Source organism: Chiloscyllium plagiosum, unplaced genomic scaffold, assembly GCF_037043375.1.
Source record: "Chiloscyllium plagiosum isolate Xiang-an unplaced genomic scaffold, Cpla_swu_hap1 HiC_scaffold_39, whole genome shotgun sequence".
Classification (NCBI taxonomy): domain Eukaryota; kingdom Metazoa; phylum Chordata; class Chondrichthyes; order Orectolobiformes; family Hemiscylliidae; genus Chiloscyllium; species Chiloscyllium plagiosum.
In genome coordinates, this window is record NW_028270177.1 from 50237910 (window position 1) to 50261237 (window position 23328).

A 23328-nucleotide genomic window follows, 5' to 3' on the forward strand; every position below is an offset into this window, starting at 1 on the left:
ACAGAGAGCCGGGGACAGAGACTGGGGGACAGAGAGAGGGGGATGGACTGAGTGGGGAACGGGGGGGGAGGGTTGGATGGAGAGGGAGTGGACAGAGAGAGAAGGGATAGAGAGGGGGGACAGAAAGAGATGCGGACAGAGAGAGCACGGGGACAGAGAGAGAGGGAACAGAGAGGGGTCAGAGAGAGGGCGACTGAGAGAGGGGGACAGGGAGAAGGAGGGACAGAGAGAGAGGGGGACAGAGAGAGAGGGGGTCAGAGAGAGGGGGTCAGAGAGAGAGGGGGTACAGAGAGAGAGGGGGACAGAGAGGGGGGGGCAGAGGGGGGGCAGAGGGGAGTACTAGAGAGGGAACAGAGAAAGGGGGAGAGAGAGGGGGCAGAAAGAGGGGGGACAGAGAGAGAGAGGGGGCAGAGAGAGAAGGGGCAGAGAGACGGTGACAGACCGGGGGCAGAGAGAGGCCAACAAAGAGAAGGGACAGTGAGGGGGGGACAGAGAGAGGCGGGACGGGGGGGCGAACAGAGAGACGGTGACTGAGGGGACAGTGAGGGGGGGAAAAGAGAGAGGGGGACAGAGAGGGGGGGACAGAGAAACTGTGACAGAGAGGGGGCAGAGAGCGGGCGACAGAGAGGGGTGGACGGGGGGGGCGAACAGAGAGATGGTGACTGAGAGGGGGCAGAGAGACGAGGACAGAGAGGGGGGGGCAGAGAGACGGTGACAGAGAGGGGGCAGAGAGAGGGCGATAGAGATGGGGGAACTTAGAGCGGGGAACAGAGCGAGGGGGCAGAGAGAGGGGGTCTGAGAGAGAGAGGGATATAGAGAGGGGGGGACAGAGAGAGAGGGGACAGTGAGAGAGAGGACAGAAGGCGGATGGGGGGCACCAGAGTGGGGGGGGGGCAGAGAGAGGGGACAGAGCGAGAGGGAACAGAGGGAGAGGGGACAGAGAGATGGTGACAGAGTAGGGGCAGAGAGACGGCAACAGAGGGGGGTAGTGAGAGGAGGGACAGAGAGAGGGGGAGAGAGAGAGTGGGGGACAGAGAGAGGGGGACAGAGAGAGAGGGGGACAGAGAGAGAGGGGGACAGAGAGAGGGGGACAGAGAGAGGGGGACAGAGAGAGAGGGGGACAGAGAGAGGGGGAAAGAGAGAGAGGGGGAAAGAGAGGGGGGACAGAGAGAGGAGGACAGAGAGAGGGGGAAAGAGAGGGGGGACAGAGAGAGAGGGGGACAGAGAGAGTGGGCAGAGAGGGGGGGACATAGAAAGAGGGGGACAGAGAGCGGGGGGAACAGAGAGAGGGGGACAGAAAGCGGGTGACAGAGAGCGGGGGAGGTAGAGGGCATCAGTGAGAGGGGGTCAGAGAGAGAGTGGGACAGAGAGAGGGCAACATAGAGAGGGGGACAGAGAGAGGAGGACAGAGAGTGGGGCACAGAGAGTGGTGGAGAGAGTGGGGGAGAGAGAGGGCTACAGAGAGAGGGAGACAGAGTGGGCGATAGAATGGGGGAAAGAGTGGGGGAGGGAGGGGGCAGAGAGAGGGGGGACAGAGAGAGGAGGGACAGAAAGAGGGGGACAGAGAGAGAGGGGGACAGAGAGGGGACAGGGAGAGGGGGATAGAGAGGGGGGGACAGAGGGAGGGGGACGGAGGGAGGGGGGACAGAGAGATGGTGACTGGGAGGGGGCAGAGAGAGGGGGACAGAGAGGACAGAGAGAGGGGGACAGAGAGAGGGAGACAGACCGAGGGAGGACAGAGAGACGGTGACAGAAAGTGCGACAGAGAGAGGGGGACAGAGAGGGGTGGACGGGGGGTGAACAAAGAGATGGTGACTGAGAGGGGGCAGAGAAAGTGCTACCGGGGGGGGGGGTCAGAGAGGGGAAGACAGAGAGAGAGGGGGACAGAGAGACTGTGACAGAGAGGGGGCAGAGAGCGGGCGACAGAGAGAGGTCGACGGGGGCGAACAGAGAGATGGTGACTGAGAGGGGGCAGAGAGAGGGCTACAGAGAGGGGGGGGACAGAGGTTTGGGACAGAGAGAGGGTGGACTGAGAGAGGGGGCAGAGAGACGGGGACAGAGAGAGGGGGTTAAGAGAGACGGTGACAGAGAGTGGGCTGAGAAAGAGGGACAGAGAGAGGGGGGATAGAGAGACGGTGACAGAGAGGGGGCAGAGAGAGGGCGATAGAGATGGGGGAACAGAGAGCGGGGAACAGAGCGAGGGGGCAGAGAGAGGGGGGCAGAGAGAGAGGGATAGAGAGAGAGGGGACAGAGAGAGAGGGGGACAGAGAGACAGGGGGACAGAGAGGGAGGGGGTCAGAGAGAGAGAGGACAGAGGGGGGAATGGGGAGGCCATAGTGGGGGGCAGAGAGAGAGAGGGACAGAGAGGGGGGGCAGAGAGGGGGGGACAGAGAGAGGGAGAACAGAGGGAGGGGGACAGAGGGAGGGGTCAGAGGGAGGGGTACAGATGGAAGGTACAGAGTGGAGGAGAGAGAGGGGCAGAGAGAGGGCGATAGAGATGGGGGGACAGAGAGCGGGGAACAATGCGAGGGGGCAGAGAGAGGGGGCGACCGAGGGGGGAACAGAGGGGGGAAAAGAGAGAGGGGCGCTGAAAGAGGAGGGACAGAGAGAGAGGGGGACAGAGAGAGGGGACAGGGAGAGGGGTACAGAGGGAGAGGGGACAGAGGGAGGTGGGACAGAGAGATGGTGACAGAGAGGGGGCAGAGAGAGGGGGGCAGAGAGCAGGGGGTACAGAGAAACGGGGACAGAGAGAGGGGGACAGAGAGAGGGGCGACAGAGAGAGGGGGGCAGAGAGAGGGGGCAGAGGGAGGGGGGACAGAGAGACGGTGAGAGAGAGGGGGCAGAGAGAGTGCGAAAGAGAGAGGGGTGCAGAGAGATGCGGACAGAGGGGGGGACCGAGAGACGGGAACAGAGAGAGGGGAACAGAGAGAGAGGGGACAGAGAGAGAGGGGGACAGAGAGAGGGGGGACAGAGAGAGAGCGGTTCAGAGTGAGAGAGGACAGAGGGGGGACCGGGGCGTACCAGAGTGGGGGGACAGAGAGAGGGGGACAGAGCGAGGGGTCAGAGAGAGAGGGGGATAGAGAGAGAGGGGGGGACAGAGAGAGAGGGGACAGAGAGAGAGAGGACAGATGGATGGACGGGGGGGACCAGAGTGGGGGTGCACAGAGAGGGGGACAGAGAGGGGGGGACAGAGAGGGGGAACAGAGATGGGAGAACAGAGGGAGGGGGACAGAGGGAGGGGGACAGAGTGGGGGAGAGAGGGGGCAGAGAGAGGGCGATAGAGATAGGGGGACAAAGAGCGGGGAACAGTGCGAGGGGGCAGAGAAAGGGGAAGAGAGAGGTGGGGACAGAGAGAGGGAGGACAGAGAGAGGGGGTACAGAGAGAGGGAGGACAGAGAGAGGGGACAGAGGGGGGGATACAGGGGGGGAACTGAGGGTGGAACAGAGAGAGGGGGACTGAGAGAGGGGGCAGAGAGAGGGGGGGACAGAGAGAGCGGGGACAGAGGGGGGACACAGAGGGGGGAACAGAGGGGGAAACAGAGAGGGGGCGACTGCGAGAGGGGGGACAGAGAAAGAGGGGGACAGAGAGAGAAGGTGACAGGGAGAGAAGGGACAGAGAGAAAGGGGACAGAGGGAGGGACAGGAGGGGACTGAGGGGGCAACAGAGAGAGGGGGCCAGAGAGAGGTGGGACAGAGTGAGGGGCAACAGAGCAAGGGGGCAGAAAGAGGGGGTCAGAGAGAGAGGGGACAGAGAGGGGGCACAGAGAGGGCAACAGAGAGAGAGGAGACAGATAGCAGGGGAGACGGGGGGGGGGAGAGGGGGATGAGAGAGGGGGGGTGTAAGAGGGGTTGGTGAGAGAGGCTGTGAGAGTGGGGAGAGATAGGTGGAGAAAAAGGGGGGAGAGAGAGGGCTCGAGAGAGAGAGTGGGGGAGAGGTGCTGGAGAGAAAGCGTGTAGAGAGGGGGGAGAGAGTGGGGAGAGACAGGGGAGAGACAGGGGTGGGGGAAAAGGGGAGAGAGAGGGGAGGAGAGAGAGAGGGGAGTGAGAAAGGGGTGATAAAGAGGGGGTGAAGGAGTGGGTGTGAGAGAGGGTGTGTTTGAGAGAGAGTCGGTGTGAGAGAGAGAGAGGTGAGAGAGAGAGGGGTGAGAGAGAGAGAAGGTGTGAGAGAGAAGGGGCGTGAGAGCGAGAAGAGGTGAGAGAGAGAAGGGGTGTGTGAGAGAAGGGGTGTGAGAAATAGGGGTGGAGAGGGAGAGAGAGACGGGGCGTGAGAGCGAGAGAGTGGGGTGAGAGAGTGAGATGGGATGGAGAGAGTGGGGGTGAGAGAGACAGAGGGAGATGGAGGGGGAGAAGGAGGGGCAGAGAGGTGGAGAGAGAGAGGGATGGGGGTGAGAAGGGGTTTAGAGAGAAGGGTTGATTGAGAGAGAAAAAGTGGGGGGTAAGAGAGAGAGTGGAGTGAGAAGGAGAGGGTGTGAGAGAGAGAGTGGGTGAGAGAGAGGGGGTGAGCGAGAGGGGTGAGGGGGAGGGGTTAAAGAGAGCGCGGGGTAAGAGAGAAAGTGGGTGAGAGAGGGAGGGGGTGAGGGGGTGAGAGGGAAGAGGGGTGAGAGGGGAGACAGAGAGAGGTAAAAGCGAGAGGGGATGAGAGAGTGAGGGGGTTGAGAGAGGGGGTGGTGAGAGGGAGCGGTAAGACACAGAGGGAGTGAGAGAGAGGTGTGAGAGAGAGGGTGAGGGAGACAAAGTGTGATTGAGAAAGAGAAATTGGGGAGGGGGTAAGAGAGAGAGTGGAGTGAGAAGGAGAGGGTGTGAGAGAGAGTGGGAGAGAGAGAGGGGTGAGAGAGAGGAGGAGAGAGAGAGGAGGAGAGAGAGGGGGAGGGGAGAGAGAGAGAGAGGGGGAAAGAGAGAGGGGAAGAGAGAGAGGGGGGAGAGAGAGGGGTGGAGAGAGAGGGGGAAGAGGGAGGGGAGAGAGAGAGGGGGAGAGAGGAGGCTGAGAGAGAGGTGTTGAGAGAGAGGGGGTGAGAGAGAGGAAGTGAGAGAGAGAGGGTGAGAAACAGGGGTGTGAGAGAAAAGGGGTGTGAGAGAGAAGGGATGTGAGAGAGAAGGTGTGTGAGGCAGAGGGGGTGGGAAAGAGAGAGCGACGTAGGCTAAGAGAGAGAGAGTGGGGTGAGAGAGTGAGATGGGAGTGAGAGAGAGGGGGTGTGAGAGACAGGGGGAGAGAAAGGGTAGAGAGTGGGAGGCAAGAGAAGGGGTAGAGAAAAGGGGAGAGAGAGGGGAGAGAGAGAGGGGGAGAGAGACGGGGGTGAGAGAGAGGGGGAGAGAGAGAGGGGATGAGAAAGAGAGAGAGTGGAAGAAAAAGAGAGCGTATAAGTGAGAAAGAGAGAGCTTGAGTAAGAAAGAGAGAGTGGGTGAAAGAGAGGGTGCGAGACAGAGAGGTTGAGAGACAAGGGGTGATTGAGAGAGAGAAAGTGGGGAGGGGTAAGAGAGAGAGTGGAGTTAGAAGAAGAGAGTGTGATTGAGAGAGTGGGTGACAGAGAGTGGTGAGCGAGAGGGGTGAGAGGGGGAGGGGTTAGAGATAGCGCGTGGGGTAAGAGAGAAAGGGTGTGAGAGGGAGTAAGAGAGAGGGGTGAGAGAGGGGATGAAAGAGAGAGAAGGGTGAGAGAGAGAGGGGTTGAGAAAGAGAGAGGGCGTGAGAGATTGATGGTGTGAGAGAGTGAGGGGATGAGAGAGTGAGAGGGGTTGAGAAAGGGGTGGTGAGAGAGAGATGGAGTGAGAGAGAAGGGGTGTGAGAGCGAGAAGAGGTGTGAGAGAGAAGGGGTGTGAGAGAGAGAAGGGGTGTGAGAGAGAGATGGGGTGTGAGAGAGAAGGGGTGTGAGAAATAGTAGGTGGAGAGAGAGAGAGAGAGAGACGTGGGGTGAGAGTGAGAAAGTGGGGTGAGAGCGTGAGATGGGATGGAGAAAGAGGGAAATGGAGGGGCAGAGAGAGGTGGAGAGAGAGGGGGCTGGGGGTGAGAAGGGGTTGAGAGAGAAGGGTTGATTGAGAGAGAAAAAGTGGGGGGGGGTAAGAGAGAGAGTGGAGTGAGACGGAGAGGGTGTGAGAGAGAGTGGGTAAGAGAGAGTGGCGCGAGAGCGAGGGGTAAGAGAGAGTGGGTGAGAGAGGGGGTGAGCGAGAGGGGTGAGAGGGGGAGGGGTTAGAGAGAGAGAGGGCAGGGTAAGAGAGAAAGGGTGTGAGAGAGGCAGGGAGTGAGGGGGTGAGAGAGGGAGGAGAGGTGAGAGGGGGTGAGAGAGAGAGGGATGAGAGAGAGGGGATGAGAGAGTGAGCGGGGTTGAGAGAGGGGGGGGCGAGAGTGGGGTGAGAGACACAGGGAGTTAGAGAGAGGGGTGAGAGAGGGGGTGAGAGACAAGGGGTGATTGAGAGAGAGTAAGTAGGGAGGGGATAAGAGAGAGAGTGGAGTGAGAAGGAGAGGGTGTGATTGAGAGAGTGTGAGAGAGAGAGGGGTGAGCGAGAGGGGGAGGGGATAGAGAGAGCGCGGGGTAAGAGCAAAAGGGTGTGAGAGGGCGTGAGAGAGAGGGGTGAGAGAGGGAATGAGAGAGGGGGGGTGAGAGAGAGAGGGTTTGAGAAAGAGAGAGGGCATGAGAAATTGAGGGTGTGAGAGAGTGAGGGGATGAGAGAGTGAAGGGGGTTGAGAGAAGTGGTGGTGAGAGACAAGGGGGTGAAAGAGAGAGGAAGTGAGAGAGAGACATGAGAGAGGGGGGTGAGAGAGAGAGGAGGGTGAGAGAGAGGGGGTTTGAGAGAGGGGTGAGAGAGAGGGGGTGAGAGAGTGAGGGTGTGAGAGAGTGAGGGGATGAGAGTGAGGGGGTTTGAGAGAGGGGGTGGTGAGAGAGAGGGAGTGAGAGAGAGGGAGTGTGGGAGAGAGGGGTGAGAGCGAGGGGTGAGAGCGAGGGGTTGAGAGAGAGAGGGGTTGAGAGAGAGAGAGGGAGAGAGAGAGACGGGGTGGGAAGGTGAGAGAGCTGGGTGAGAGGGCGCTGAGAGGGAGAGGTGGGAGTGAGTGACAGAGAGGGGGTGGGAGAGAGAGGGGGTGAGAGAGAGAGAGGGGTGAGAGAGAGGGGGTGAGAGAGAGGGAGCAAGAAGGAGAGAGGGGATGAGAAAGAGGCAGAGAGATGGTGGGAGAGAGGGAGGGGGTGAGAGAGCGAGGGTGTTTGAGAGTGTGTGTGAGAGAGAGGGGGATGTGAAAGAGATTGGGGTGGGAGAGAAAGGGGTGACAGAGAGAGAGGGGAGGGGGGGAGACAGGGAGATGGATGTGAGAGAGAGGGGTTGAGAGAGAGGGGGTGAGAAAGAGAGACAGTGAGTGAAAAAGAGAGAGAGTGTAAGTGAGAAAGAGAGAGCGTGAGTGTGAAAGAGAGAGGGGGTGAGAGAGCGAGGGGTGAGAGAGAAGGGGTGAGAGACAGAAGGGATGGGACAGAGAGAGAGAGAGAGAGACTGTGATGAGAGAGGGGGGAGAGAGAGTGAGATGGGAGTGAGGGGGATGTGAGAGAGGGCTAAGAGAGAGAGAGGGAGTGAGAGAGAGGGAGGAAGGAGAGAGAGGGGTTGAGAGACAAGGGGTGATTGAGAGAGAAAGTGGGGAGACGGTAAGAGAGAGAGAGGAGTGAGAAGGAGAGGGTGTGAGAGAGAGAGGGGTGAGAGAGAGGGGTAAGCGAGAGTGCGGTGAGAGAGAGGGGGGTGGGAGAGAGAGGGGGTTGAGAGAGAGAGCTGGGTGAGAGGACGGTGAGAGAGAGAGGAGTGAGAGAGCGGGGTTGAGATAGAGAGGGGTTGAGAGAGAGAAGGGCGTAAGAGAGAGAGAGAGAAGGGGAGTGAGAGACAGAGTGGAGTGAGAGAGAGGGGAGTGAGAGAGAGGGGTGAGAGAGCACGTATGAGAGAGGGGGTTGAGAGAGAGGGGGGGTGAGAGAGGGGTTGAGAGAGATGGATTGAGAGAGATTGGGGGAAATAAGGAGTGAGAAAGAGAGAGACGTGGGCTAAGAGAGAGAGAGAGTGGGGTGAGAAAGTGAGCGTGGGGTGAGGGAGTGAGTGGTGTGAGAGAGTGAGATGGGAGTGAGAGAGAGGGGGTGTGAGAGACAGGGGAGAGAGGGGGTAGAGAGTGGGGGGCAAGAGAGGGGGTAGTGAGAGGGGAGAGAGAGGGGAGAGAGAGAGGGGTGAGAAAGAGAGTGAGTGAAAAAGAGAGAGAGAGTGTAAGTGAGAAAGAGAGTGGGGGTGAGAGTGCGAGTGGTGAAGAGAGGGGGTGGGGTGAGAAGGGGTTGAGAGAGAAGGGGTGAGAGACAGAGGTGATGGGACAGAGAGAGACTGTGGTGAGAGAGAGAGAGAGAGGTGAGAGAGTGAGATGGGAGTGAGAGGGGGTGTGAGAGAGGGAGGTGGGAGAGAGAGGGGGGTGAGAGACAAGGGGTGATTGAGAGAGAAAGTGGGGAATGGGTAAGAGAGAGAGTGGATTTAGAAGGTGAGGGTGTGAGAGAGAGAGGGGTGAGAGAGCGAGGGGTGAGAGAGAGGGGGTGGGAGAGAGAGGGGGTGAGAGAGAGAGAGCTGAGTGAGAGGAGGAGATGGGAGTGAGTGACAGAGAGGGGGTGGGAGAGAGAGGCATTAAGAGAGAGAAGGGGTGAGAGAGAGGGAGTGAGAAGGAGAGAGAGGGGATGAGAAAAAGGCAGAGAGATGGCGGGAGAAAGGGCGGGGAGTGAGAGCGAGTGTGTGTGAGAGTGTGTGTGAGAGAGAGGGGTGATGTGAAAGAGATTGGGGTGGGTGAGAGAAGGACAACGGAGAGAGAGAGAGAGAGGAGAGAGAAAGGTGTGAGAGAGAGATGGATGTGAGAGAGAGGGGTTGAGAGAGAGAGGGGGTGAGAGACTGAGGGGGTGAGAGAGTGAGGGTTGTTGAGAGAGGGGGGTGAGAGGGGGGCTGTGAGCGAGAGAGGGAGTGAGAGAGAGAGCGGTGAGAGATAGGGGGTGTGAGAGAAAGTGGTGAGAGACAGAGGGGTTGAGAGAGAAAGAGAGGGGTGAGAGAGAGTTATAGAGAGGGGGTGACCGAGAGGGGTGAGGGGGGAGGGGTTAGAGAGAGAGAGCGCGCAGGGTAAGAGAGAAAGGGAGAGGGGTGAGGGGTGAGAGAGGGAGGAGGGGTGAGAGGGGGTGACAGAGAGAGGGGTGAGAGAGAGAGAGGATGTGAGAGTGAGGGGGGGTTGAGAGAGGGGGTGGTGAGAGAGGGGTGGTGAGAGACACAGGGAGTGAGAGAGAGGGGTGAGAGACAAGGGGTGTTTGAGAGTGAGAAAGTGGGGAGTGGGTAAGAGAGAGAATGGGGTGAGAGGGCAGTGAGAGGGAGAGGTGGGAGTGAGTGACACAGAGGGAGTGGGAGAGTGAGGGGTGAGAGAGAATGGGGGTGAGAGAGAGGGAGCGAGAAGGAGAGAGAGGGGAGGAGAAAGAGGGAGAGAGAAGGGGATGTGAAAGAGATTGGGGTGGGAGAGAAAGGGGTGACAGAGAGACAGGGGAGAGAGAGGGGGGTGAGAGAGAGATGGATGTGTGAGAGAGGAGTTGAGAGATGGGGGTGAGAGAATGAGGGGGTTAGAGAGTGAGGGGAAGAGAGTTTGAGGGGTGTTGAGAGAGGGGGTGTTGAGAGAGGGGGGTCAGAGAGAGGGGTGAGAGAGAGGGTGTGAGAGAGAGGGTGAGAGAGAGAGGGGTTGAGAGAGAGGAAGGTGGGAGAAAGAGAAGGTTGAGAGAGAGAGGGGTGTGTGAGAGAGAGAGGGGTGAGAGGGCGGTGAGAGGGAAAGGTTTAAGTGAGTGACAGAGAGGGTGTGGGAGAGAGGAGGCGAGAGAGAGAGTGGGTGCGAGAGAGAGGGTGTGTGAGAGCGTGTGAGAGAGAGAGGAGGGATGTAAAAGAGATTGGGGTGGGAGAAAGAGGGGTGACGGAGAGAGAGGGGAGAGAGGGGGGTGAGAGTGAGATGGGGTGAGAGAGTGAGGGGATGAGCGATTGAGGGGAGTTGAGAGAGGGGGTGAAGAGAAAGGCGGGTGAGAGAGAGAGGGAGTGAGAGAGAGAGAGAGGTGAGAGCGAGGGATTGATAGAGAAAGACAGGGTTGAGAGAGAGAGTGGAAAAGAGAGACGGGTGAGTGAGGGGGTGAGAGAGTGAGGGGATCAGAGAGTGAGGGAATTTGAGCGAGGTGGTGGTGATGGGGGGTGTGAGAGAGAGGGGTGAGAGAGAGCGGGGTTGAAAGCGAGTGGGGTTGAGAGAGAGAAGGGGGGGAGAGAGAAGGGGGTGAGAGAGGGGGGAGTGAGGGGTTGAGAAAGATGGGTTGAGAGAGAGGAGGTGAGGGGGGTTACTGAGAGAGAGAGAGACGGAGAGAGAGAGCGACAGACAGAGAGAGAGATAAAGCAAGAGTGAGAGAGAAGAGGTGAGAGAGGTAGGGTGGACTGAGAGAGAGGTAGAGAGAGAGTGAGAGTGCCAGACAGAGAGAGCATGAGCGACAGAGAGAGAGAGAGAGAGCACGAGCAAGAGAGCGCGAATGAGAGAGACCGTGAGAGAAGTGAGAGAGGGAGGCAAGAGAGAGGGAGAGAGGCAGGGAGAGAGAGATAGTGTGAGAAGAGGATGAGAGAGTGAGAGAGAACGCAAGAGGAAGAGAGCGAGCTGAAGTGTGTGTGAGAGAGAGAGAGAGAGACGTAAGAGAGGGGTGTAAGGGAGAGGGGCGAAAGAGGAGGGGAGACAGGAGGAGAGAGACAGGGGGCGGGGGAGGGGGAGGGAGAGGGAGAGCGGGAGAGAGGGGGGAGAGAGATGGGCGGATAGAGGGGGAGAGAGTGGAGGAGAGGGGGGGTGAGAGGGGGAGAGAGAGGGTGAGAGAGAGAGGCGTTGAGAGAGAGGGGGTGAAAGAGAGGAATTGAGAGGGGAGGTGAGAAACAGCGGTGTGAGAGAGAGAACGGGTGTGAGAGAGAAAGGGTGGGAGACAGAGGGGGCGGGAGAGAGAGACATGGGGGGAGAGAGTGAGAGTGGGTGAGAGAGTGAGATGGGAGTGAGAGAGAGGGGATGTGTAAGACGCGAGAAAGAGGGGGTAGAGGGTGGGGGCAAGAGAGAGGAGAGAGAGGGGAGAGAGAGAGAGGAGTTGAGAGACAGAGGAGTTGAGAGAGCGCGGTTGAGAGAGGGGGTTGAGAGAAAGGGATTGAGAGAGATGGGGGAAATAAGGGGTGAGAGAGAGAGACGCGGGCTTAGAGAGAGAGAGTGGGGTGAGAGAGTGAGATGGGAGTGAGAGAGAGGGGGTGTGAGAGACAGGGGCAGAGAGGGGTGTAGAGAGTGGGGGGCAAGAGAGGGGGTAGTGAGAAGTGAGAGAGAGGACAGAGAGGAGTTGAGGGAGAGAGAGAGGAGTTGAGAGAGAGGGCGTGAGAGAGAGGGGGGGTGAGAAAGTGAAAGAGAGTGAGTGAAAAAGAGAGAGAGTGTAAGTTAGAAAGAGAAAGAGTGAGTGAGAAAGAGAGACCAGGTGAGAGAGCGAGGGGTGAGATAGAGGGGGTGGGGTGAGAAGAGGTTGAGAGAGAATGGGTGAGAGACAGAGGTGATGGGACAGAGAGAGAGAGTGTGTGGTGAGAGAGAGGGCTGAAAGAGTGAGGGTTTTGAGAGAGGGGAGAGTGAGAGAGGTGTGGTGAGAGACACAGGGAGTGAGAGAGAGGTGTGCGAGAGAGGGGGTGAGAGACAAGGGGTGATTGAGAGAGAGAAAGTGGGGAGGGGGTAAGAGAGAGAGATTGGAGTGAGAAGGAGAAGGTGTGAGAGAGAGTGTGGGTAAGAGAGAGGGGTGAGAGAGCGAGGGGTGAGAGAGAGGGGTGAGAGAGGGGGTGAGAGAGAGGTGGTGAGAGAGAGAGAGCTGGGTGAGAGGGCGGTGAGAGGGAGGGGGTGAGAGAGAGGGGGTGAGAGAGAGGGGGTGAGAGAGAGGTGGTGAGAGAGAGAGAGCTGGGTGAGAGGGCGGTGAGAGGGAGAGGTGGGAGTGAGTGACAGAGAGGGGATGGGAGAGAGGGGGGTGAGAGAGAGAGGGGGTGAGAGAAAGGCAGTGAGAAGGAGAGAGGGGATGAGAAAGAGGCAGAGAGATGGTGGGAGAGAGGGAGGTGGTGAGAGAGGGAGGGTGTGTGAGTGTGTGTGAGAGAGAGAGGGGGGGATGTGAAAGAGATTTGGCTGGGAGAGAGAGGGGTGATGGAGAGAGAGGGGTGTGAGAGGGAGATGGGTGTGAGAGAGAGAGAGGGAGTGGTGAGAGAGGGGGGTGAGAGAGGGGTTGATAGAGAAAGCGAGGGGTGAGAGAGAGAGAGGTGAGAGAGAGGGTGTGAGAGAGTGTGGTGAGAGAGAGGAGTTGAGAGAGAAAGAGAGGGGTGCGAGAGAGAGGGGAAGAGAGAGTGAGTGAGCGAGAGCGGTGAGAGGGGGAGGGGTTAGAGAGAGAGCGCAGGATAAGAGTGAAAGGGAATGAGAGAGTGAGGAGGGTTGAGAGAGGGGGAGGTGGGGGGAGAGACACAGGGAATGAGAGAGAGGGGTGAGAGAGAGGGTGAGAGAGACAAGGGGTGATTGAGAGAGAGAAAGTGGAAAGGTGGTAAGAGAGAGAGTGGACTGAGAAGGAGAGGGTGTGGTTGAGAGAGTGAGTGAGAGAGAGGGGTTGAGCGAGAGGGGGAGAGGTTACAGTGAGAGCGCGGGGTAAGAGAGAAAGGGTGTGAGAGGGTGAGAGAGGGACGGGGTGAGAGGGGGCGAGAGAGAGGTGTGAGTGAGGGATTGAGAGAGAGGGGGGTGAGAAACTGAGGGGGTGCGAGAGTGAGGGGATAGGAGATTCAGGGGTGTTGAGAGAGGGGGTGGTGAGAGAGGGGGCGTTGAGAGAGGGGGGTGTGAGACAAAGTGGGAGTGAGAGAGAGGGGTCAGAGCGAGGGCTTGACAGAGAAAGAGAGGGGTGAGAGAGAGGGTGTGACAGAGAGTGGTGAGAGAGACGGGTTGAGAGAGAAAGACAGGGGAGTGAGAGAGAGGGGAAGAGAGAGAGGGGTGAGTGAGGGGTGAGAGAGTGAGGGGATGAGAGAGTGAGGGGGTGTAGAGAGAGGGGTTGGTGAAGGGTGTGACAGAGGCGTGAGAGAGCGGGGTTGAGATAGAGAGGAGTTGAGAGAGAGAAGGGGTTGAGAAAACGACTGGGGGTGAGAGAGAGGGGTTGCAAGGGGTGAGAGAGATTTAGTAGGGTGTGAGAGAGAGTGGAATAAGAGAGGGGGTAAGAGAGGGGTGCAGTGAGAGAGAGGGGCTGAGAGAGACATGGGGTGCAAGAGAGGATGGGTGAGAGTAGGAGGGGCTGAGAGAGAGGGGCTGAGAGAGAGATGGGCTGAGAGAGATGGGTGAGATGGGGAGTGTGTGAGAGAGGAGGGATGAGAGTGGGAGGGGAAAGAGGGACGGGATGAGAGAGGGAGGGTGATAGAGAGGGGTGTGTGAGAGAGAGGGGTGAGAGAGTGGGGAGAGAGAGGGGAGCGAGAGGGAGGGTGTGAGAGTGGAAGGGGGTGAGAGAGGGACGGGATGAGAGAGGGAGGGTGGGAGAGAGAGGGGTGTGAGAGAGAGAGAGGTGAGAGAGGGAGGGTGAGAGAGAGGAGTGAGAGAGGGGGGAGAGAGAGGAGTGAGAGAGGGTGAGAGAGGGGTGACAGAGAGGGCTTGAGAGAGAGAGGAGGTTTAGGGGGGGTGAGAGAGGGGGGTGAGAGGGGTAGGTAGGTGAGGGGCTGTGGGGGGGATGGGGGTTGGGGTGAGGGAGGTGGGAGGGAGATAGAGGGGGTGTGAGAGGGGGTGGGAGAGAGAGGTGTCTGTGAGAGAGCTGGGTGAGAGGGAGTGAGGGGGGCTGAGAAAGAGAGGTGGGTGAGAGAGAGAGTGGGTGTGAGAGAGAGTTTGGTGAGAGATGGGGAATGAGAGAGAGTGGGGTTGAGAAAGAGAGAGATGGGAGTGAGAGAGAGGGTGAGAGAGAGAGGGGAAGAGAGAGAGAGGGGTGAGAGTGAAGGAGTGAGAAGGAGAGAGAGAGGGGATGAGAAAGAGATAAAGAGAGGGTGGGAGAGAGGGAGGGGGTGAGAGAGAGGGGGTGAGAGAGAGGGGTGAGAGAGCAGGGTTGAGAGAGAGAAGGTGGTGAGAGAACGAAGGGTCGTGAGAGAAAGGGGAGTGGGAGAAAGGGGGTGAGAGAGAGCGTGGTTGAGAGAGAGGTGGAGAGAGAGATTGAGAGAGAGGAGTTGACAGAGAGGGGGTTGAGAGAGAGACGGGGGAAAGAGGGGGTGAGAGAGAGGGTTAGAGAGAGGGGAGAGAGAGGGGTTGAGAAAGATGGGTTGAGAGAGAGAGGAGGTGAGTGGGAGGACTGAGAGAGAGACAGAGAGAGAGAGCAACAGAACAGAGAGAACGATAGAGCAAGAGTGAGAGAGAAGAGGTGAGAGAGATAAGGTGGACTGAGAGAGGGAGACAGAGAGTGAGAGTGACAGACAGGAGAAGGGGGAGAGAGGGGGTGAGAGAGAGGAGGAGAGAGGGGGTGAGAGAGGTGTTGAGAGAGGGGGGGTGAGAGAGAGGAATTGAGAGAGGGGGGGTGAGAAACAGGGCTGTGAGAGAGAGAAGGGGTGTGAGAGAGAAAGGGTAGGAGATAGAGAGGGTGGTCGAAAGAGAGACGTGGGGGAGAGAGTGAGAGTGGGGTGAGAAAGTGAGATGTGAGTGAGAGAGAGAGACGTGGGCTAAGAGAGAGAAAGTGGGGGAGAGAGTGAGATGGGAGTGAGAGAGAGGGTAGAGAGTGGGGGGCAAGAGAGGGGAGAGAGAAGGGGGAGAGAGGGAAGAGAGAGAGAGGGGCGGGAGAGAGAGGAGTTGAGAGAGAAGGGGTGAGAGAGAGGGGGTGAGAAAGAGAGAGAGTGAGTGAAAAAGAGAGCGCGGGTGAGAGAGGGGGGGTGAGAGAGAGGGGGTAGGCGTGAGAGGGGGGTGAGAGAGAAGGGGTGAGAGAGAGGGGTGGGGTGAGAGGGAGATGAGAGAGAAGGGGTGAGATACAGAGGGGGTGGGACAGAGACAGAAAGATTGTGGTGAGAGAGGGGTGAGAGAGTGAGATGGGAGTGAGAGAGGGGGGAGTGAGAGAGAGGGAGTGTGTGAGAGAGAGGTGTAAGAGAGCGAGGGGTGAGAGAGAGGGGTTGAGAGAGAGAGGGTGGGTGGTGAGAGAGAGAGCTCAGTAAGAGAGAAAGGGTGTGAGAGAGGGAGAGGGGTGAGGGGGTGCGAGAGGGAGGAGGGTTGATAGAGAGGGGATATGTGAGTGAGGGGTTGAGAGAGAGATGGGATGAGAGAGAGAGAAGGGGGTGAGAGAGAGAGGGGAGTGAGAGAGAGGGGGTGAGAGAGATGAGTGAGAGAGTGGTTGAGAGAGAGGGGTTGAGAGAGAGAGGGGGAAAGAGAGGTTGAGAGAGAGAGGGGGGAGAGAGAGGGTTTGAGAAATATGGGTTGCGAGAGAGAAGAGGTGAGGGGGAGGACTGAGAGAGAGGGAGACAGACAGACAGAGAGCATGTGCGACAGAGAGAGAGAGAGAAAGAGCGAAAGAGAGCGAGAAGAGAGAGAGAGAGGCAAGAGAGAGGGAAATAGCCAGGGAGAAGAGAGAGAGGGAGAAGAGGGTGAGAGAGTGAGAGAGAGCAAGAGGAAGAGAGCGAGTGGAAGTGTGAGAGAGAGAGAGGATGCGAGAGAGAGAGAGGGCGGAGAGAGAGGGAGGCAAGAGAGGAGGGGAGAGAGGAGGAGAGAGGGGGGAGAGGGAGGGGGAGAGATGGGTGAGAGAGAAGGGGAGAGAGGGGGAGAGTGATGGGAGAGGGGGTTGTGAGGAGGAGAGAGCGGAGGAGAGGGGGTGAGAGAGGGGGCAGAGAGAGGGGGAGAGAAGGGTCAGAGAGAAGAGGAGAGAGAGGGGGAGAGAGAGGAGGGAGAGAGATGGGGAGGGGAGGGAGGGGGAAGGAGTGGAGGAGAGGAAGAGAGAGGGGGTGAGAGAGACGGGGCGAGAGGGGGTGAGAGAAAGGTGTTGAGAGAGAGGGGGTGAGAGAGAGGGGTGTGAGAGAGAAGGGGTGTGAGAGAGAAGGGGTGGGAGGGAATGAAATGTGGGGTGAGAGACAGAGTGGGGTGAGAGAGTGAGAGTGGGGTGAGAGAGTGAGATGGGAGCGAGAGAGAGGGGATGTGAGAGACAGGGGGAGACAGGGGGTAGAGATTGGGGGGCTAGCGAGGGGGTAGAGAGAGAGTGGAGAGAGAGAGGGGAGAGAGAGAGGGGGAGAGAGGGAGTAGAGGGGATGAAAAAATTGGGCAGAGAGAGTGGGAGAGAGATGGGGAGAGAGAGGGGGAAGAGAGAGAGGGTTTGAGAGAGCGGGTGAGAGAGAGGGGTTGAGAAAGAGAGAGTGTGAGTAAAAAAGAGAGAGTGTAAGTGAGAAAGAGAGAGTGAGTGAGAAAGAGAGCGCGGGTGAGAGAGGGGTGTGAGAGAGGAAAGGTGGGGGTAAGGGGGGTGAGAGAGAAGGGGTGATTGAGAGAAAGAAAGTGGGGAGGGGATAAGAGAGAGAGTGGAGTGAGAAGGAGAGGGTGTGAGAGAGAATGGGCGAGAGAGAGGGGGTGAGCGAGAGGGGTGAGGGGTGAGGGGGTGAGAGAGAGAGGGGTGAGAGAGAAGGGCTGAGATAGAGGGGTTGAGAGAGAGAGGGATAAGAGAGTAAGGGTTGGAGAGATTGAGGGCATGAGAGAGTGAGCTGGGTTGAGAGAGAGGGGTGGTGAGAGAGAGTGCGGTGAGAGAGGGGGAGAGAAGGGTGAGAGAGAGGGGGAGGGGGGTAGAGAGAGAGGGGTTGAGAGAGAGAGGGTTGAGGGAGAGAAGGGAGTGAGAGAGAGTGGGGGAGTGTGAGAGAGAAGGGGTAGAGAAAGGGGTTGAGAGAGGGAGAGAGGATGAGAGAGGGGGTTAGAGAGAGAGGGAGAGAAAGAGAGAGGAGTGGGAGAGAGAGGGGGGTGAGTGAGGGAGTGGGGTGAGTGAGAGAGGGCGATGTGAGGGGGTGAGAGAGAAAGGGGAGAGACAAAGGGGGAGTGAGAGTGGGTCAGAGAAAGACTGGAGGTGAGACAGAGAGGGGCTGGGAGAAAGGGCATGAGAGAGAGAGGGTTTGAGAGAAATGGAGTGAGAGTGAGATGGGGTGAGAGAGAGAGTGAGTGAGAAGGAGAGAGATGGTATGAGAAAGAGACAGAGAGAGGGTGGGAGAGAGGGAGGGGGTTGGAGAGAGGGAGGGGGTGAAAGAGAGAGAGGGGTAAGAGAGAGAGGTGGTGTGAGAGAGAGTATGGGTGAGGATGTAAGAGAGGGAGAGTTTGGGAAAGAGAGAGGAGTGAGAGAGCGGGTGAGGGGGTGAGAGAGAGGGGATTTAGAGAGAGTGGGATGAGAGAGAGAGAAGGGTAAGAGAGAGAGCAAGGGGTGAGAGAGAGGGGATTTAGAGAGAGGGGGGTTTGAGAGCGCGAGAGAGCGCGGGTGAGAGAGAGAGGAGGATGAGGGGGTGAGAGAGAGAGGGTGAGAGAGAGAGGGTGAGAGAGAGGGGTTGAGAGAAAGGGTGTGAGAGAGAAAGGGGTGAGACAGAGTGGGGTGAGAAAGGGAGAGAGGGCTGCGAAAGGGAGAGAGTGGAAAAAGAGAGAGGGGAGAGAGAGAGGGCTGAGAATGAGAGAGAGGGGAGAGAAAGAGAGGGAGTCAGAGAAAGAGTAAATGTGTGGGAGGGAGTGAGAGAGAGGACATAGGAGAGAGAGTGGGAGAGAGAAGGGGTGAGAGAGAGGGATTGAGAGAAAGGGGGAGAGATAGAGAAGGGGTGAGAGAGAAAGGGGGCAGCGAGCGAAAGAGGGATGAGAGAGATGGGACGTGAGACAGAGAGCGAAAGGAGTGAGAGAGGGGGTGAGATAGACAGTGAATGATGGGTTGAGAGAGAGAGAGAGAGAGAGAGAGAGAGAGACAGACAGAGAGAGAACGAGTGAATGGATGAGAGAGTTAGAGTGGTATGAGGGAGATGGGCTGAGAGAGTGGGCGCTAGAGAGTGACAGAATGAGAGCAAGGAGGAGGGAGGAAGAAAGGGGTCAAAAGAGAGAGAAATGGGGTGAATGAGAGAAAGAGGGCACGAGGGAGGGGGTATATATATATAGAGAGAGAGCGGGGGTGTGAGACAGAGCACGGGAGGGAAGGGGAATGAGAGAGAGAAAAAGGGAGCATGAGACAGAAGGCAAGAGAGCGAGAGAGAGTGCGGGAGAGAGACAGGGGTGTGAGAGAGAGGGGTGAGAGAGAGAGAGACACAGAGAGGTGGGTAAGAGACATGGGGTGTGGGCGGGGGAGATAGAGTGAAGGGGTGTGCGAGAGAGGGAGTGAGAGAGGGTATAAAGGGGAGAGGGTGTGATGGGTGACAGAGAAAGGGGTGAGAGTGACAGAGCAGGGTGGAGAGAGAGGGGGTAAGATAGAGCGAGGGGGAGAGAGATAACAAGGTGAGAGAGAAAGGGGGTGTGAGAGAAAGTGGCTGAGAGAGAGAGAGGCTGAGAGAGAGGGTGTTGAGAGAGAGGCAGTGAGAGAGAGAGAGGGTGAGAGAGATAGTGAATGGTCAGAGAGAGAGGGCGTGAGAAAGAGAGTGGGTAAGAGAGAGGGCGTGAGAGAGAGAGGGGTGAGAGAGGGGGAGAGGTGGTGAAGAGGGGGGTGAAGGGTGAGAGAGTTAGTAGGGTGTGAGAGAGAGGGTGTTATAGAAAGGGGGAGAGAGAGTGGAATTAGAGAGGGGGTGAGAGAGAGGGGGGCAGTGAGAGAGTACGGCTGAAGGAGAGAGGGGGTGCAAGAGAGGGTGGGTGAGAGTGGGAGGGGCTGAGAGAGAGAGGGGCTCAGAGAGGGAGTGGCTCAGAGAGAGATGGGCTGAGAGACAGATGGGCTGAGAGAGAGGGGTGAGGTAGGGAGATTGTGAGAGAGGAGGGATGTGAGTGGGAGGGGGAAAGAGGGACGGGATGAGAGAGGGAGGGTGATAGAGAGGGGTGTGAGAGAGAGGGGTGAGAGAGAGGGGAGAGAGAGGGGGAGAGAGGGAGGGTGTGAGAGTGGAAGGGTGTGAGAGTGGGATGGGATGAGAGAGGGAGGATGTGAGAGAGAGGGGTGTGTGTGAGAGAGAGAGAGGTGAGAGAGAGGGTGAGAGAGAGTAGTGAGAGACGGGGGGAGAGAGAGAGGGGAGAGGGGAGGAGAGAAGGCAAGAGAGTTAGAGTGGTGAGAGAAAGAGAGGGGTGACATAGAGGGTTTGAGAGAGAGGGGGTGTAAGAGGGGGGTGAGAGAGGGGAGTAAGAGGGGTAGGTGGGTGAGGGGGTGTGTGGGGGATGGGGGTGGGAAAGGGGTTTGGAGGGGGGTGGGGGAGGTGGGGGGAAGATAGACGGGGTGTAAGGGGGGTGAGGGAGAGAGAGGTGTGTGAGAGGGGGTGAGTGGGGCTGAGAGAGAGAGGTGGGAGAGAGAGAGGGGGGATGAGAGAGAGGTTGGTGAGATATGGGGAATGAGAGAGGGGGGTTGAGAGAGAGAGAGAGGGTGGGAGAGAGGGAGGGGGTGAGAGAGAGGGTGAGAATGAGGGGGGTGAGAGAGAGGGAGTGAGAAGGAGAGAGAGGGGATGAGAAAGAGATAGAGAGAGGGTGGGAGAGAGGGAGGGGGTGAGAGAGAGAGAGAAGTGTGTGAGAGCGGGAGGGGTGCAAGAGAGGTGAGAAAGTGAGAAGGGTATGAGAGAGGAGATTTGAGAGAGAGAGGGGTGAGAAAGAGCGCGGGTGAGGGGGTAAGAGAGAAAGGGGTTGAGAGAGCGGGGGTGAGAAAGCGAGGGGTTGACAAAGAGAGAGGGGATTTGAGAGAGCGAGAGAGAGCGGGTGAGAGAGAGAGAGAGCAGAATAAGGGGGGTGAGAGAGGGAGGGTGAGAGATGGGGATTGAGGGAGAGAAGGGTGAGAGAGAGAGGGTGAGAGAGAGGAGGATGAGGGGGGTGAGAGAGAGAGGGTGAGAGAGAGGGGTTGAGAGAGAGAAGGGTGAGAGAGAGCGAGAGAGTGCAGGTGAGAGAGAGAGAGAGAGGAGAATGAGGGGGTGAGAGAGAGAAGGTGAGAGAGAGGAGTTTTAGAGAGAGAGGGGTTTGGGAGAGCGAGTGAGAGAGAGGGAGTAGGATGAGGGAGGTGAGAGAGAGAGGGTGAGAGATGGGGATTGAGGGAGAGTAGAGTGAGAGAGAGCGAGAGAGAGACGGTGAGAGAGAGAGAGAGGAGGATGAGGGGGTTGAGAGAGAGGGGTTTTAGAGAGAGAGACGGGGTTTTGAGAGAGCGAGAGAGCGCGGGTGAGAGACAGAGAGGACGATGAGGGGGGTGAGAGAGAGAGGGTGAGAGAGAGGAGGTTTAGAGAGAGAGGGGGCTTGAGAGAGCGAGAGAGTGCGGGTGAGAGTGAGAGAAGAGGATGAAGGGGGTGAGAGAGAGAGGGTGAGAGAGAGGGGGTTTAGAGAGCGAAGGGGTTTGCGAGAGCAAGAGAGAGCGGGTGAGAGAGGGAGGAGGATAAGGGGGTGAGAGAGAGGGGTTGAGAGAGAGAGGTATTGAGCGAGAGAGAGAGACTGAGAGAGAGAGGAGGATGAGGGGGGTGAGAGAGAGGGTGAGACAGAAGGGGTTTGAGAGAGCAAGAGAGCGCGGGTGAGAGAGAGGGAGGAGGATGAGGGGGGTGAGAGAGAGAGGGTGAGAGAGGGGTTGAGAGAGAGAGGGGGTTTGAGAGGGCGAGAGAGCGCGGGTGAGAGAGAGAGAGAGGAGGATGAGGGAGGTGAGAGAGAGAGGGTGAGAGAGGAGGGTTGAGAGAGAGGGGGGGTTTGAGAGAGCAAGAGAGAGCGGGTGAGAGAGAGAGAGGAGGATGAGGGTGTGAGAGAGAGAGGGTGAGAAAGAGGGGTTGAGTGAGAGAGGGGGTTAGACAGAGCGAGAGAGAGCGGGTGTGAGAGAGAGGAGGAGGATGAGGGGGGGTGAGAAAGAGAAGGTGAGACAGAGGGGTTGACAGAGAGAGGGGGGTTTGAGAGCGCGAGAGAGAGCGGGTGGGAGAGAGAGGAGGATGAGGGGGTGAGAAAGAGACGGTGGGAGAGAGGGGTTGAGAGTGAAAGAGGGCTTGAGAGAGAGGGGTTTTGAGAGAGCGAGAGAGAGCGGGTGAGAGAGAGAGAGAGGAGGATGAGGGGGGTGAGAGAGAGAGGTTGAGAGAGGGGTTTTGAGAGAGAGAGGGGTTTGAGAGAGCGAGAGAGCGGGTGAGAGAGAGAGAGAGGAGGATGAGGGGGGTGAGAAAGAGAGGGTGAGACAGAGGGGTTCACAGAGAGAGGGGGTTTGAGAGAGCAAGAGAGAGCGGGTGAGAGAGGGAGGAGGATGAGGGGGTGAGAGAGAGGGGTTGAGAGAGAGAGGTATTGAGCGAGAGAGAGAGACTGAGAGAGAGAGGAGGATGAGGGGGGTGAGAGAGAGGGTGAGACAGAAGGGGTTTGAGAGAGCAAGAGAGTGCGGGTGAGAGAGAGGGAGGAGGATGAGGGGGGTGAGAGAGAGAGGGTGAGAGAGGGGTTGAGAGAGAGAGGGGGTTTGAGAGGGCGAGAGAGCGCGGGTGAGAGAGAGAGAGAGGAGGATGAGGGAGGTGAGAGAGAGAGGGTGAGAGAGGAGGGTTGAGAGAGAGGGGGGGTTTGAGAGAGCAAGAGAGAGCGGGTGAGAGAGAGAGGAGGATGAGGGTGTGAGAGAGAGAGGGTGAGAAAGAGGGGTTGAGAGTGAAAGGGGGCTTGAGAGAGCGAGAGAGAGAGGAGGATGAGGGGGGTGAGAGAGAGAGAGGGTGAGAGAGGGGGGTTTTGGAGAGAGAGGGGGTTTGAGAGAGCGAGAGAGAGCGGGTGAGAGAGAGAGAGAGAAGAGGATGAGGGGGGTGAGAGAGAGGGTGAGAGAGATCAGTTATAGAGAGAGACGGGCTTTAAGAGAGCGAGAGAGAGCGGGTGAGAGAGAGAGAGGAGGATGAGACGGGTGTGAGAGAGAGAGAGGGTGTGAGAGAGGGGTTTTAGAGAGAGAGGGTTTTTGAGAGAGTGAGAGAGAGCGGGTGAGAGAGAGAGGAGGATGAAGGGGGGGTGAGAGACAGAGGGTGAGAGATAGGGGTTTTAAAGAGAGGGGGGGTTTGAGAGAGCGAGAGAGCGGGTGAGAGAGAGAAAGGAGGATGAGGGTGTTGAGAGAGAGAGGGTGAGAGAGACGGGGTTTAGAGAGAGAAGGGGTTTGAGATAGCAAGAGAGAGCGGGTGAGAGAGCGGGAGTAGGATGAGGGGGTGAGAGAGAGAGGGTGAGAGAGAGGGGGTTTGAGAGAGCGAGTTAGAGCGGGTGAGAGAGAGAGGAGGATGAGGGGGGTGAGAGAGGGTGTTAGAGAAGGTGTTTGAGAGAGCAAGAGAGAGCGGCTGAGAGAGAGGGAGGAGAATGAGGGTGATGAGAGAGAGAGGGTGATGAGAGAGAGAGGGGTTGAGGGAGAGAGGGGGTTTTTGAGAGCGAGAGAGAGGGTGAGAGAGAGAGAGGAGGATGAGGGGGTGAGAGAGAGAGAGTGAGAGCGAGGGGTTTTAGAGAGAGGGGGTTTGAGAGAGCGGGAGAGAGCGGGTGAGTGAGAGAGAGAGAGAGAGAGGATGATGAGGGGGGTGAGAGAGAGGGTGAAAGACAGGGGTTTTAGAGAGCGAGGTGGTTTGAGAGAGCGAGGGAGAGCGTGTGACAGAGAGAGAGGAGGATGAGGGGGTGAGAGAGAGAAGGTGAGAGAGAGGGGTTTAGAGAGAGGGGGGGTTTGAGAGAGCAAGAGAGAGCGGGTGAGAGAGAGAGAGGAGGAGGAGGTGGTGAGAGAGAGTGTGAGTGAGAGGGGTTTAGAGAGGGGGTTTGAGAGAGTGAGTGAGAGCGGGTGAGAGGGAGAGAGTATCATGAGGGGGATGAGAGAGAGAGGGTGAGAGAGAGGGGTTATAGAGAGAGAGAGACGGGGTTTGAGAGAGCGAGAGATGGCGGGTAAGAGAGAGAGAGAGAGGAGGATGAGGGGGGTGAGAGACAGAGGGTGAGAGATAGGGGTTTCAGAGATTGACGGGGTTTGAGAGAGCGAGAGAGAGCGGGTGAGAGAGATAGAGGAGAATGAGGGGGGTGAGAGACAGCGGGTGAGAGATAGGGGTTTCAGAGAGAGGGGGTTTGAGAGAGCGAGAGAGAGCCGGTGAGAGAGATAGAGGAGGATGAGGGGGGTGAGAGACAGAGGGTGAGAGAGAGGGGTTTTAGGGAGAGGGGTTTGAGGGAGCGAGAGACTTCGGGTGAGAGACATAGAGAGAGGGGGGATGAGGGGGGTGAGAGATAGTGTGAGAGAGAGGGGTTTTAGAGTGAGGGGG